Source organism: Lepisma saccharinum, unplaced genomic scaffold (genome assembly GCF_977018435.1).
Source record: "Lepisma saccharinum unplaced genomic scaffold, izLepSacc3.1 HAP1_SCAFFOLD_490, whole genome shotgun sequence".
Classification (NCBI taxonomy): Eukaryota; Metazoa; Arthropoda; class Insecta; order Zygentoma; family Lepismatidae; genus Lepisma; species Lepisma saccharinum.
In genome coordinates, this window is record NW_028143176.1 from 7,972 (window position 1) to 18,340 (window position 10,369).

The window sequence follows — 10,369 nt, forward strand, 5'->3', positions numbered from 1 at the left end:
ACCGAAATGTAACAAAGGCACGCACACAAACAAACAATTCTCCTCCTCCGTTTTCTTCCCAGCTTGAAATTCTATTCGGCTTTTGCTCCAGAGATTACAGTCAAAGGTAAAAGATCTGGGAGAATGAAGCTTCCCAGCTTGACTTTCTATTCGGCTTTTGCTCCAGAGATTCCCGTTAAAGGCAAACATTCTGGGAGAATGAAGCTTCCCAAGAAACTTGTACAGGCAACGCAATGTGGCAGTGACACAATAATAACCTCCTCTGTTTTCTTCCCAGCTTGACTTTCTATTCGGCTTTTGCTCCAGAGATTAACGTCAAAGGCAAAAATTCTGGGAGAATAAAGCTTCCCAAGAAACTTGTACAGGCAACGCAATGTGACAGTGACACAATAATAACCTCCTCCGTTTTCTTCCCAGCTTGACTTTCTATTCGGCTTTTGCTCCAGAGATTAACGTCAAAGGCAAAAATTCTGGGAGAATAAAGCTTCCCAAGAAACTTGTACAAGCAAGGCAATGTGGCAGTCACACAATATCATCCTCCTCAGTTTTCTTCCCAGCTTGACTTTCTATTCGGCTTTTGCTCCAGAGATTAACGTCAAAGGCAAAAATTCTGGGAGAATAAAGCTTCCCAAGAAACTTGTACAAGCAAGGCAATGTGGCATTGACACAATATCATCCTCCTCAGTTTTCTTCCCAGCTTGACTTTCTATTCGGCTTTTGCTCCAGAGATTATCGTCAAAGGCAAAAATTCTGGGAGAATAAAGCTTCCCAAGAAACTTGTACAAGCAAGGCAATGTGGCATTGACACAATATCATCCTCCTCAGTTTTCTTCCCAGCTTGACTTTCTATTCGGTTTTTGCTCCAGAGATTGCCGTCAAAGGCAAAAAAAATTCTGGGAGAATAAAGCTTCCCAAGAAACTTGTACAAGCAAGGCAATGTGGCATTGACACAATATCATCCTCCTCAGTTTTCTTCCCAGCTTGACTTTCTATTCGGCTTTTGCTCCAGAGATTGCCGTCAAAGGCAAAAAAATTCTGGGAGAATAAAGCTTCCCAAGAAACTTGTACAAGCAAGGCAATGTGGCATTGACACAATATCATCCTCCTCAGTTTTCTTCCCAGCTTGACTTTCTATTCGGCTTTTGTTCCAGAGATTGCCGTCAAAGGCAAAAAAAATTCTGGGACAATAAAGCTTCCCAAGAAACTTGTACAAGCAAGGCAATGTGGCATTGACACAATATCATCCTCCTCAGTTTTCTTCCCAGCTTGACTTTCTATTCGGCTTTTGCTCCAGTGATTACAGTCAAAGTTAAAAGTTCTGGGAGAATAAAGCTTCCCAAGAAACTTGTACAAGCAAGGCAATGTGGCATTGACACAATATCATCCTCCTCAGTTTTCTTCCCAGCTTGACTTTCTATTCGGCTTTTGCTCCAGAGATTGCCGTCAAAGGCAAAAAAATTCTGGGACAATAAAGCTTCCCAAGAAACTTGTACAAGCAAGGCAATGTGGCATTGACACAATATCATCCTCCTCAGTTTTCTTCCCAGCTTGACTTTCTATTCGGCTTTTGCTCCAGAGATTACAGTCAAAGGCAAAAAAAATTCTGGGACAATAAAGCTTCCCAAGAAACTTGTACAAGCAAGGCAATGTGGCATTGACACAATATCATCCTCCTCAGTTTTCTTCCAAGCTTGACTTTCTATTCGGCTTTTGCTCCAGAGATTGCCGTCAAAGGCAAAAAAAATTCTGGGACAATAAAGCTTCCCAAGAAACTTGTACAAGCAAGGCAATGTGGCATTGACACAATATCATCCTCCTCAGTTTTCTTCCCAGCTTGACTTTCTATTCGGCTTTTGCTCCAGAGATTGCCGTCAAAGGCAAAAAAAATTCTGGGACAATAAAGCTTCCCAAGAAACTTGTACAAGCAAGGCAATGTGGCATTGACACAATATCATCCTCCTCAGTTTTCTTCCCAGCTTGACTTTCTATTCGTCTTTTGCTCCAAAGATTATCGTCAAAGGCAAAAAAAATTCTGGGACAATAAAGCTTCCCAAGAAACTTGTACAAGCAAGGCAATGTGGCATTGACACAATATCATCCTCCTCAGTTTTCTTCCCAGCTTGGCTTTCTATTCGGCTTTTGCTCCAGAGATTGCCGTCAAAGCAAAAAAAATCTGGGAGATTAAAGCTTCCCAGGAAACTTGTACAAGCAAGGCAATGTGGCATTGACACAATATCATCCTCCTCAGTTTTCTTCCCAGCTTGACTTTCTATTCGGCTTTTGCTCCAGAGATTGCCGTCAAAGGCAAAAAAAATTCTGGGACAATAAAGCTTCCCAAGAAACTTGTACAAGCAAGGCAATGTGGCATTGACACAATATCATCCTCCTCAGTTTTCTTCCCAGCTTGACTTTCTATTCGGCTTTTGCTCCAGAGATTGCCGTCAAAGGCAAAAATAATTCTGGGACAATAAAGCTTCCCAAGAAACTTGTACAAGCAAGGCAATGTGGCATTGACACAATATCATCCTCCTCAGTTTTCTTCCCAGCTTGACTTTCTATTCGGCTTTTGCTCCAGAGATTACAGTCAAAGGCAAAAAAAATTCTGGGACAATAAAGCTTCCCAAGAAACTTGTACAAGCAAGGCAATGTGGCATTGACACAATATCATCCTCCTCAGTTTTCTTCCCAGCTTGACTTTCTATTCGGCTTTTGCTCCAGAGATTGCCGTCAAAGGCAAAAAAAATTCTGGGACAATAAAGCTTCCCAAGAAACTTGTACAAGCAAGGCAATGTGGCATTGACACAATATCATCCTCCTCAGTTTTCTTCCCAGCTTGACTTTCTATTCGGCTTTTGCTCCAGAGATTATCGTCAAAGGCAAAAAAAAATCTGGGACAATAAAGCTTCCCAAGAAACTTGTACAAGCAAGGCAATGTGGCATTGACGCAATATCATCCTCCTCAGTTTTCTTCCCAGCTTGACTTTCTATTCGGCTTTTGCTCCAGAGATTGCCGTCAAAGGCAAAAAAAATTCTGGGACAATAAAGCTTCCCAAGAAACTTGTACAAGCAAGGCAATGTGGCATTGACACAATATCATCCTCCTCAGTTTTCTTCCCAGCTTGACTTTCTATTCGGCTTTTGCTCCAGAGATTATCGTCAAAGGCAAAAAAAAATCTGGGACAATAAAGCTTCCCAAGAAACTTGTACAAGCAAGGCAATGTGGCATTGACGCAATATCATCCTCCTCAGTTTTCTTCCCAGCTTGACTTTCTATTCGGCTTTTGCTCCAGAGATTGCCGTCAAAGGCAAAAAAAATTCTGGGACAATAAAGCTTCCCAAGAAACTTTTACAAGCAAGGCAATGTGGCATTGACACAATATCATCCTCCTCAGTTATCTTCCCAGCTTGACTTTCTATTCGGCTTTTGCTCCAGAGATTGCCGTCAAAGGCAAAAAAAATTCTGGGAGATTAAAGCTTCCCAAGAAACTTGTACAAGCAAGGCAATGTGGCATTGACACAATATCATCCTCCTCAGTTTTCTTCCCAGCTTGACTTTCTATTCGGCTTTTGCTCCAGAGATTCCCGTCAAAGGCAAAAAAAATTCTGGGACAATAAAGCTTCCCAAGAAACTTGTACAAGCAAGGCAATGTGGCATTGACACAATATCATCCTCCTCAGTTTTCTTCCCAGCTTGACTTTCTATTCGGCTTTTGCTCCAGTGATTACAGTCAAAGTTAAAAGTTCTGGGAGAATAAAGCTTCCCAAGAAACTTGAACAAGCAAGGCAATGTGGCAGTGACACAATATCATCCTCCTCAGATTTCTTCCCAGCTTGACTTTCTATTCGGCTTTTGCTCCAGAGATTATAGTCAAAGGTAAAAGATCTGGGAGAAAGAAGCTTCCCAGGTTGATTTTCCATTCGGCTTTTGCTCCAGAGATTACCGTTAAAGGCAAAAATTCTGGGAGAATGGATCTTCCCAACAAACATCTACAAGCCCCGCAATGTGGCAAAGGCACACAAATCTGCTTCTCTGTTTTCTTCCCAGCTTGACTTTCTATACGGGTTTTGCTCCACACATTACCGTTAAAAGTAAAGGTGCTGGGTGAATAAACCTTCTCCACAAACTTCTCCCCGCACAGCATTCGTATGGGTTTGCGAAGCACCATCAACACAGGAGGTGTGAGCGTTAACCAAACATTGCATTCATTCATGCACTTTCATTAAATGCGACTAGTCTTTAGCTCCATCAACCGATATACGGTTGAATGCTTGCCGGCACAAGTGCCTAACTGCACATTTGCAAGTTCCAGTGCTCTACAGCGAGCTAAACTGGGATACATGTCTTTTGGTCGGCTGGGTCGTAGGGCCCCCAAGTCACGGGGATACCCTAAAAACCCCAAGTCCAGCGATCCGCCACATGCCGGAAGCCCCGGCGACCGATACATGCGTGCCGGCCGCCGGTTTGGAAGTTCTCCCCCAGCCGGCCGAAACCGGCCGGGGTCTGAACCTCCGGCGGAGAGCTCCGCGTGGAAGCCCTCCTACTCCATTGCATTCATTCATTCATGCACTTTCATTAAATGCGACTAGAGTCTTAAGCTCAATCAACCGATATACGGTTGAATGCTGGCCGGCACAAGTGCCGGTCAATTTCAATCATTATTAAAGTGCTTTTGGTCCGGTGCTCTACAGTTGAGCTCAACCTAACTGCACAAGACACCTCTATCTGCCGGCACATTTACAAGTGCCGGTCAATTTCCAGTGCTCTACAGCGAGCTAAACTGGGATACATGTCTTTTGGTCGGCTGGGTCGTAGGGCAACCAAGTCACGGGATACCCTAAAAACCCCAAGTCCAGCTATCCGCCCATGCTGGAAGCCCCGGTGCGCAGCACCAGTTAAGGTGCCGGCTGCCGGTTTGGGAGTTCTCCCCCAGCCGGCCGAAACCGGCCGGGGTCTGGACTCCTGGCGAATGCCCCGAGGGGGCATCCTTAAAGAGACAGACAGAAACCGCCGGGTGCCGTGAAACCGACATCACGAACTCCGCGCGGATCTGTTCTTAGCTAGTACCCATCTTAGCACGAAGTAAACTGGTAACTGCGTGAGAATAATTTTCCCCCGCGTAGGTGCTGAGCATTACTTGGATGTGACTCTCCACGTCGCTGGCGGCAGCTCGATGTGAAGGCGGTGAGCTACGGAAGATTGCCGACGAGTTCCAGGGCGTCATACTTGAATGCAGCCAACTCAAGCTCCTATTATATAGGTCCCGTCCTCGAAGGCTCGATTCAAGGAGGCAGGCACACACGTGCCGACTAGAGTCTCAAGCTCCGCAAGTGTGTCTTGAAGACGACACTCTCTTCAGCCCAGCACTCGGCTACCCTGCACCGATTGCTATTCATTGCAGAATCATCCGCATTCTCCTACCTCCACCAAGCACCATCAACGCCAATTTCCAGTGCTCTACAGCAAGAGCGGACCGTCGGGATTGGTGGTATTTCACCGGCGGGCACCCGAAGGAGCCCTCCCACTTATGCTACACCTCGTCACGTCTCCCGACAGCGGCAGGCTAGAGTCAAGCTCAACAGGGTCTTCCTTCCCCGCCGCTGACATTCTCCATGCCTTTCTGCACTCCCAGGTTAACCTGGGTTGTCAGTCTTTTGGTCGGCTGGGTTGTAGGGTCCCGTGCCGTACACGGACCCAAAAACCCCAAGTCCAGCTATCCGCCACATGCCGGAAGCCCCGCCGGCCGGCACGTGGGTGCCGGCCGCCGGTTAGGGAGTCCTCCCCCGGCCGGCCGAAACCGGCCGGGGTCTGGACTCCCGGCGAATGCCCCCGAGGGGGCATCCTTAAAGACACAGACAGAAACTGCCGGGTGCCGTGAAACCGACATCACGAACTCCGCGCGGATCTGTTCTTAGCAAGTACCCATCTTGCTTGCAGTGGCTCACCTTGGTCGGCCAACTGCATTCGTTTAAGATGCTTGGCAGGCATCGATCTTTCTTGCGAGAGTGCGGATTTTCTCGCTTTCAGCAAGTGCTCAAACCTTGCAGTGGCTCACCTTGGTCGGCCAACTGCATTCGTTTAAGATGCTTGGCAGGCATCGGTCTTTCTTGCGAGAGTGCGGATTCTCTCAATTTCAGCAAGTGCTCAAATCTGGTTCCAACGACGATAGGGATGACAGAACCAAACCTCTCCGCGAGTGGCCTTTCGCAAAGAAGGCGAGGATTTTTCGGCCACTTACAGCATCCATCGTACCACCTACCAAGGGCCCCTCGGCGGCACGGAATAGTGAGGAACGCTTACTTCCACGTCACCCTACCAAAGTTGGACCCTCATTTGGCACATACTTGAATGTAGCCAACTCAAGCTCCTATTATATAGGTCCCGTCCTCGAAGGCTCCATTCAAGGAGGCACACACGTGCCGACTAGAGTCTTAAGCATTTGGGCGGCTGGGTTATAGGTACAACACAATCTGTTACCCACAAACCCCAAGTCCGGCTATCCGCCACATGCCGGAAGCCCCATCGGCCGCATGCCGGCCGATGGCTTGGGGATCGCCCTTATTAGTAAGGGTGACCCCCATGGGAAGACCCAGAATGCCTTCCTAAGTGTCCACCGCCGTGTAGAGTCACATCCGAGGAATGGACAGCACCAAGCCGACCAACCGAAGCACCTCCGAAAGCTCGCCGATCTCCAACCAAACGTTGGGACCGCCGAGCCGGAGAAGGGAGAGCTCTCTTCGCTCCCCCGCGCCGATGATGTGCTCCTGGCAGGAACCGGGCAGTATGTCGCCTCCTCAAGTTTCTATTATATAGATACCGTCATAGAAAGGCTCAACATCAGGTTGCAAGGTAGCAGACTCACGCATTGCATTCATTCATGAATGAACATTTCCAAGTGCCTGTCACTTACATTGTGGTATTTCACCGGCGGGCACCCGAAGAAGCCCTCACTTACATTGTGGTATTTCACCGGCGGGCAGCCGAAGGAGCCTGTCACTTACATTGTGGTAATTCACCGGCGGGCACCCGAAGGAGCCCTCACTTACATTGTGGTATTTCACCGGCGGGCACCCGAAGGAGCCTGTCACTTACATTGTGGTATTTCACCGGCGGGCACCCGAAGGAGCCCTCACTTACATTGTGGTATTTCACCTGCGGGCACCCGAAGGAACCTGTCACTTACATTGTGGTATTTCACCGGCGGGCACCCGAAGGAGCCCTCACTTATGCTACACCTCGTCACGTCTCCCGACAGCGGCAGGCTAGAGTCAAGCTCAACAGGGCCTTCTTTCCCCGCCGCTGACATTCTCCAAGCGTTTCCGCACTCCCAGGTTAACCTGGGTTGTCAGTCTTTTGGTCGGCTGGGTGATAAACCCCAAGTCCAGCTATCCGCCACCCGCTGGAAGCCCCGGTGCGCAGCACCAGTTAAGGTGCCGGCTGCCGGTTTGGGTGTCCTCCCCCGGTCGAAACTGGGATCTGGACTCCCGGCGGAGGTCCCCGGAGGGACCTCCTGAAAGTAGGTGTCTGCTTTTCAGGTGCCGTGCAGCCGACAGCACGAACCTGCAAGCGAGGGCTGCCTTTCAACGGGTCGCCACCGTACGGAGGCTTCACCGCTCACGACGCCCCGCCAGATACTCAAGTCGTCTACGAGTGGTTCAAGGGTCCCAACTTCCGAGTGCTTGATTACCCCGTGAATCCCCATCTAGAATCCCAAAGACCTCGGTCAGTGGGGCAAGTGGGCGGAGTCTCGATGGCACTACTCGCGGGGAGCCTCACCCCCCTGACCGGGTGGCTCCCCGCCTTACCGGTCCCCGGCGAAGGGGTCCAGCGTTGGTGGTTCTGCCTTTCAGAGTGCAGGGACCCACGGTCACGCAGCTCCGGGCACGGCTTCGGCCTTAGAGGCGTTCAGGCTTCAGCCGTCGGACGTAGCTTCGCACCGAGGTTCGATCGAACCGGCGCGGTACCGTTGGTCCGAACCTGGGGTTCCTCTCGTACCGACCGGGATTACCTTGGCCGCGTTCCGAACGCCGGGAGGATAAAACTAACCTGTCTCGCGACGGTCTAAACCCAGCTCACGTTCCTTGTTGGTTGGTGAACAATCATACGCTCGGGGAGCGCTGCGTCCCCACGGTAAGAAGAGCCGACATCGAAGGATCAAAAAGCCGCGTCGCTATGAACGCTTGGCGGCCACGAGCCAGTTATCCCTGTGGTAACTTTTCTGTCACCTCCCGCCGAAGATCCTTCGGACGGGGAGGATCGATAGGCCCCGGTTTCCCGGGTCCCACCCGTACTGAGGGTGCGGATCAGGGCGGCTTTTGCCCTTTCGCTCTACCCGAGGTTTCTGGCCTCGGTGAGCCGCCCTTAGGACACCTGCGTTATCCTTTGACAGATGTTCCGCCCCAGACGAACTCCCCGCCTGCCGTTGTCCCCGGATCGGGTCGGCCCCTTGGCCGGTCCGCACGCGAGGCACGGCCGGCCGGTGGGGCCTTGGTTCGTGAACGGCGTGCGACGAGGCCGGAGCCCCGACGCCCGCGTCCCGCCCAACCGGGTGAGTCGGGAAACCGTGAGAGTAGTGGTATTTCACCGGCGGGCACCCGAAGGAGCCCTCCCACTTATGCTACACCTCGTCACGTCTCCCGACAGCGGCAGACTAGAGTCAAGCTCAACAGGGTCTTCTTTCCCCGCTGACATTCTCCAAGCCCGTTCCCTTGGCTGTGGTTTCGCTAGACAGTAGGTAGGGACAGACAATATGGGGGGAACCCCCGAAAGTATCCAAACCTCCACCCGCATACTTTCGAGGGCATGCGCTATGTCCCAGTGCCTCTGATATAAACTGGGACGGCAGTTTTTCGTATTACGGTTCCCCCTATATTGTTGTGCCATACCTTTATTGTTAAGTTGTTGTTACATACATAATAAACATACAAACATATATATATATATGATTACATACAATAATTAACTAACATAAAGCATATATTGATACAAAATTAGTCTAATACCTCAAGATACAATACACAGCAGAAAAATTTATTTGTTACCTGCTTAATATTTTACTGAAAATTTGTTTGTATAGTTTTTAGTAGACAGGGACAATAATGGGACAATAATGGGGGAACCCCCGAATGTATCCAAACCTCCACCCGCATACATTCGAGGGTATGCGCAATGTCCCAGTGCCTCTGAGATAAACTGGGACGGCAGTTGCTCGTATTACGGTTCGCCCATTATTGTTGCACATTACCTTTATTTAATTCCTCTTGAGTACAATACATATATAGACGTAACATAATATAAAATATAACACTTAACATAAAGCCAACAAACACATATATATAACTCCATTTAATTGATACACATAATCTAATTTCCCTTACAGACATCAGAGCATTTTCTGAGATCCGGATTCCGGATTCCCGGGATCTATGAGATCTATGAAATAATTGGTCCTTGTTACAGGACGAAACCGCCAGGGACAAGATCGCAATTGGTTGAGGACCTTTGGTATTTTAAACGTTTGGGAGATTGCTCACCCCAGAGGCTGGGTCTTCCCATCCCTGTCGGTTTGTCCCGCACCTCCAAGGTTACTCCAGTTTCTTCAGTCTCAGACTTCATGATAATTACATAATATGTAAGGAAATGTTGGATAATTTGATCAAAATGACTACACTCTGATCTCTAAGTTAATATGCTATAATAATGATACAAAAAATCAATACGAAGAGATAAGAGATATTTACTATTAATAATTATTTAATAACAGCTTTTATTAGTAAGACAAGGACAAATTATATTCTATGATACCAAGCTACTTTGTAGTATTTGTTATTAACAGATATGGTTATTATTTCCACTACATGATGAATATTTTGATTATTTGAATATTAAATAATTTTAGCATCTAAATTATTTAAATTATTTATATTTTACGGTTTAAATTTCGGCAATTTGGAATATGATATCGGAATGCCGCTATCACTTGTGCTGGAGTTCCAGCACGTCATAAATCTATTTATTTATTCATTCATCCTGGCGGCCGCCACTCTTGCTAAATACTCTTTATGTCTCTCCCCCGGCATTCGAACTGGACGAATTCTTCTTCTTGCTGCGGCCTCCTGTCTTCCGGTTGATACCACAAAAAATCTTCTTCTTGCAGCTGTTGGCGGTGCCTCTATCTCTTCGGTCCCTTCTTCCTGCTCGGGGGTAGGACTTACTCTTCGAGTTTTCGTTCTTTCCCTTTCGCTTCTCCTTGGCGCCTCCGGTTGTGTTTGGTTATTTTGAGGGGGTCTGTTGAGGTATTGGTGTTGGTTGAATTTCTTCTTCTCTTCTTCGGAGACCTCATCGGCCAGGGTTTTTAGGTTTGTTATTTGC

At 48.3% G+C, this 10,369-nt stretch overlaps 1 pseudogene; it reads right to left on the bottom strand.

Moving 5' to 3' along the window:
• Positions 1 to 7,554: 7,554 nt before the first annotated feature.
• LOC145982958 (large subunit ribosomal RNA) lies at positions 7,555 to 9,053 on the bottom strand (annotated as a pseudogene).
• Positions 9,054 to 10,369: the final 1,316 nt, after the last annotated feature.